This window comes from Hordeum vulgare, chromosome 4H (assembly GCF_904849725.1).
Source record: "Hordeum vulgare subsp. vulgare chromosome 4H, MorexV3_pseudomolecules_assembly, whole genome shotgun sequence".
Lineage (NCBI taxonomy): Eukaryota > Viridiplantae > Streptophyta > Magnoliopsida > Poales > Poaceae > Hordeum > Hordeum vulgare.
Genome location: NC_058521.1, coordinates 495,496,437 through 495,502,107, shown reverse-complemented (window position 1 = coordinate 495,502,107; position 5,671 = coordinate 495,496,437).

The following is a 5,671-nucleotide window of genomic DNA, read 5'->3' as shown; positions in this document are numbered from 1 at the left end:
ATACCATCCTATCATACTACATCATAGTCATCTCAAAATCTATGTTGGCATTCAAGACAAACCATTATAAGCTCTCAGCTAAATAAGCATGGCATCAGAAACTATGATCTCTAAGTTGTCATTGCAAACATGGTTCTCTCACAACAAAGCTAAATCTCGGTCGACAAGCTAGTCTTATTTACAAAAACAAAATAGGTAGAGGTCATACCAGCCTTTCAGTCTCAGTCACTTCATCATATATCATCATTGTTGCCTTTCATTTGCACGATCGAACGATGTGAACAATAATAAGCGCATTGGACTAAGCTAAATCTGCAGGCAAACACAAAGGAGAAGACAAAATAATATGGCTCTTTGAAAGCTAAACAGGTAAGCATGCATGTAAGAACCAATAAACATTGTAACCAAAATCTTCTACCTTGACACAAAGAAAAAGAAAACTATTTACACGGGAAAGCTCCCAACAAGCAAAAGAAGAAAGAAAAATCTTATTGGGTTTTCTCAAAAGGACACAAAACAAGAAAACAAGAGAACGAAAATAAACTAGCATGGATAATACAGTGGCAAAGTGTAAACACCAGCTAATAAAGTGAAAGCATAAGCATGAATGTAAAGTTGGTGAGAACACGTACTCCCCCAAGCTTAGGCTTTTGGCCTAGCTTGGTCTACTCCCATGGATGATCCTGGCGAAACCCAAAGTCATAATGGGTGTTATATGGGAGTGCTGCAGCCACTGCCTGAATAGCTGCCTCACGAAGTCGAGGAGCCGTCGCCTCCCTCTCATACTCCTCTGCCTCTCCTATGGTTATGTAGTATCTTCGTTTTACCTGAAAGTCAAAGAAAGCAGGAGCAGGAAGGGTAATATGGAAAACACACTGCCGGTTAAATATCAAGCAGTATAGGAGGGATCCATGATCTCTCTCAAGGAACTGGTAGCGTGTTAGAGCGACACGATCAAGGTAGGCTATACGGAGATGAGGGTCTTCTGGACGGATGGATACTCCAAGAAAATTTGCTAAGCGTGTAGCATAAACTCCACCAAAGAAATCCCCCTCACTGGCATTTTTATTCAGCCTCCTTGCTATAATAGCTCCCATATTGAAGCTCCTGTCACTTGTTACTGCGCTCTTAAGGATACTAAGGTCGGAAGCGCATAGGTGACAATGTGCACCCTTGCCGTTAATGCACCTACCTATGAAGAGGGCAAGGTAGTGCAAGGCAGGGAAATGGATGCTTCCTATGGTGGCTTGCGTGATATCTCTGGTTTCTCCAACAGTTATAGTGGAGAAAAAGTCTCTGACCGAAGACTTAGGAGGATCATTAACACTACCCCAATCGGGTATCTGGCAAATCCTATTGAAGTCCTCTAGATCCACGGTATAGGATTTATCGTACAGATCAAACAGTATGGATGATTCACGGCCAGCTAAAAATTTAAATCTACGCACGGAAGAGGCAGTGAGCATAGCATAATGTTCACATTTCTCTGAGATGAATTCTTCTAACCCGACATTGTGGACACGTGCATCAAACTCATCCTTGAAACCTGCTTCAATCATGAACTCATCAAAAGGCCATTCACATGGTTGTACCGGTGCGTCCCTTAGTTGAAAAGGTTCGGGCTCCCGAAAAGAGAGACGAGGACCCTTCTTACTTGAGGAACCACCATGAAACTTCCTCCTGAACATAATTTCCTTATGCTGAAATTTTTGAAGTTCAAGAGAAAAGTGAATAAAGACCCACCACACCTTGTAGCAACTACTCCTACTAGTGCCTAGAGACCATATCACGCGCTAAAACTACTTGGGACCAGCTAAAATCAACATTTCTAGCTTAAGAACAGGGTCACCAAGGTAGCAAGAATACGCGAAGGATAAAGCACTAGAGCAAAAACTAATTGGACCAATGGAGGAGTCACTTACCAAGGAGTAATTTCCCCAAAACGGTTCGGAGAACGGTGTTTTGAGCAAGGAGATCGAAAATCACAGCCAGATGAGCAAGAACACGAGTTTGAGCTGCGAAACAATTTTTTCTGGAGGTGGAAGAAGAGGCTGGGAGCTGGAATGAGTGGAGGGGGTGCCTGTGGGCCCGACAAGCTTGCACCCCGCCACCAGGGGGTAGGTGGTGGTGGAAGGGCTTGTGGCCCACTGGTCTGGCCCCCAGGCCAGCTCTCAGGCCCAGAAATTTTCAAAAATTCCAGAAAAAATCATACTAAATTTTCAGGACCATCGGAGAACTTTTATTTTCGAGGTATTTTTCTCCAGGACGCTAAACCAGAAAACAGGAAAAACTAAACTAATTCTATCATTTTTCTTCTAAGCAACAGAAAAGGAAAACTCAAAACAGAGGTATGTGACTCTCTGATTCATCCGTTTCATGGTCATCGAAAGAAACCCGCCAATGGGATTGATCAAGTCCTTATGACAGAACCTTCTCGAATCGCAAGAGAGAACGGAGAATTTTCGAATAGCCACTAAGTCACCTCAATGGGGATATGTATGTCCCCAACAAGCAAATCATACTTCATCTTGACACGAGGAATAGGGCATTCAAAGCTCCCAATGAGAATCGATGAAGTCTTTTCGATAGCATTGATGCAATGTACTGGATATCGTTTCTTCGGAAAATGCAATGTGTGCTCATTACCGTTGACATGGAAAGTGACATTGCCTTCGTTGCAATCTATAACAGCCCCTGCAGTGTTTAAAAAGGGTCTTCCGAGGATGATAGCCATGGCATCGTCCTCGGGAATATCCAAGATAACAAAGTCTGTTAAGATAGTGGTATTAGCAACCACAACAGGCACATCCTCGCAAATGCCGATAGGGAAAGCAATTGATTTGTCGGCCATTTGCAGAGAAATTTCAGTGGGTGTCAACTTATCCAACTCAAGTCTACGATAAAGAGAGAGTGGCATAATACTAACACCGGCTCCAAGGTCACATAAGGCAGTTCTTACGTAGTTTCCTTTAATGGAGCAAGGTATAGTGGGCACTCCGGGATCACCAAGTTTCTTAGGAGTTCCACCTTTGAAAGTGTAATTGGCAAGCATGGTGGAGATCTCAAGATCTGGTATCTTCCATTTATTAGGCACGATATCTTTCATGTACTTGGCATACGGAGACATCTTGAGCATATTAGTTAACCGCATCTGCAGAAAGACGGGTCTTATCATCTCAACAAAGCGCTCAAAATCCTCATCATCCTTTTTCTTGGATGGCTTAGGAGGAAATGCATAGGTCTATGAACCCATGACTCTCTTTCTTTACCATGCTTCCTAGCAGTGAAGTCATTCTTATCGTACTTCTTAGGTTGTGGGTTATCAGGATTAACCGTAGGTTCAATCTCCACATCCTCATCATTGCTAGGTTGAGCATTATTATGAACATCACTGTCCATATTGTCACCAGGTTCATGTTCATCACCTGATTGTGTTTCTGCATCAGATGCAGAAATATCATTAGGTTCTTCAGGTGTGATAGTATTTGGTGAACTGGCATGCAGGATTCTATCATCCTTCTTCTTCTCCTTAGGATGACTAGGTGCATCAGCATTGATTCCTTGAGAATCTTGATCAATTCTCTTAGGATGACCTTCAGGATACAAAGGTTCCTGAGTCATTTTGCCTCCTCTAGTAATGAATCTGACAAAGTTGTCATTTAGTTCATTGAGCAGGTCATTCTGAGCTTTAAGTACTTGTTCTACCCGAGTAGTAATCATAGAGGCATGTTTACTCAGAAGCTTCAGATCATTGACATTTCTGTCTACACAAGCACTTAAATGGCTAAGCATACGAGTACTTTGTTCCAAATGTGTGCTAACATAATCATTGAAACTCTGTTGTTTGGCAACAAAGTTGTCAAATTCATCAAAGCATAGGCTAGCAGGTTTATCAAAAGGAATATCACTCTCATCAAACCTTCGTAGAGAAGTCACTTCTACTACCTGTATCGGGTTCTCGAGACCATGGATCTCTTCGATAGGTGGTAGATTTTTGACATCTTCGGTGTTGGGTAACGTAGCATAAATTCAAAAAAATTCCAACGCATATTCAGATCTTCCTATGGAGAGACCAGCAATGAGAGAGAGGTGAGTGCATCTTCATACCTTTGAAGATCACTAAGCGGAAGCGTTGCTAGAACGCGGTTGACGAAGTCGTACTCGCGGCGATTCAGATCGCGGTGTGATTCCGATCTAGTGCCGAACCATGGCACCTCCGCGTTCAACACACGTGCAGCCCGGTGACGTCTACCGCACCTTGATCCAGCAAGGAGGAGGGAGAGGTTGGGGAAGATCTCCGGCAGCACGACGGCGTGGTGTCGATGGAGAGACGAGGTCTCCCGGCAGGGCTTCGCCAAGCACCGTGGGAGAGGAGGAAGAAGGGGGAAGGGCTGCGCCGTGGGAGAGGGAAAACTGTGTTTGCAACAGCCCCAAAACCCCCACTATTTATAGGAGGATGGGAGGGGGGTGCACCACCCCTAGGGTTCCAACCCTAGGTGGTGCGGCAGCCCAGATGGGAGAGGGGGGCGGCGGCCAGGGCAGGGAAAGGGGGGGCGCCCTAGGTGGGCCTTGGGCCTCCCCTGCGCCTAGGGTTTCCCCTCCCTCCCTCTCTGGTGCGCATGGGCTAGGTGTGGGGGGCGCACCAGCCCACCTAGGGGCTAGTTCCCTCCCGCACTTGGCCCATGTAGCCCTCCGGGGCTTGTGGCCCCTCCTGGTGGGCCTCCGGAACCCTTCCGATGGTCCCGACACTTTGCCGGTGGTGCCCGAAACATTTCCGACGTCCAAACCCATCCATCCTATATATCAATCTTTACCTCCGGACCACTCCGGAGATCCTCGTGACGTCCGGGATCTCATCCGGGATTCCGATCAACTTTTGGTAACCTCGTATAACAATTCCCTATAACCCTAGCGTCATCGAACCTTAAGTGTGTAGACCCTACGGGTTCGGGAGACAGGCAGAAATGACCGAGACACCTCTCCGGCCAATAACCATCAACGGGGTCTGGATACCCATGGTGGCTCCCACTTGCTCCACGATGATCTCATTGGATGAACCACGATGTCAAGGATTCAATGAATCCCGTATACAATTCCCTTTGTCTGTCGGTATAGAACTTGCCCGAGATTCGATCATCGGTATACCTATACCTTGTTCAATCTCGTTACCGGTAAGTCTCTTTACTCGTTCCGTAGCATGTCATCGTGTGACTAACTCCTTAGTCACATTGAGCTCATGATGATGTTCTACCGAGTGGGCCCAGAGATACCTCTCCGTCACACGGAGTGACAAATCCCGATCTCGATTCGTACCAACCAAACAGACACTTTCGGAGATACCCGTAGTGCACCTTTATAGTCACCCAGTTACGTTGTGACGTTTGATACACCCAAAGCACTCCTACGGTATCCGGGAGTTGCACAATCTCACGGTCGAAGGAAAAGATACTTGACATTGGAAAAGCTTTAGCATACAAGCAATACGATCTAGTGCTATGCTTAGGATTGGGTCTTGTCCATCACATCATTCTCCCAATGATGTGATCCCGTTATCAATGACATCCAATGCCCATGATCAGGAAACCATGATCATCTATTGATCAACGAGCTAGCCAACTACAGGCTTGCTAGGGACACATTGTGATCTATTTATTCACACATGTATTACTGT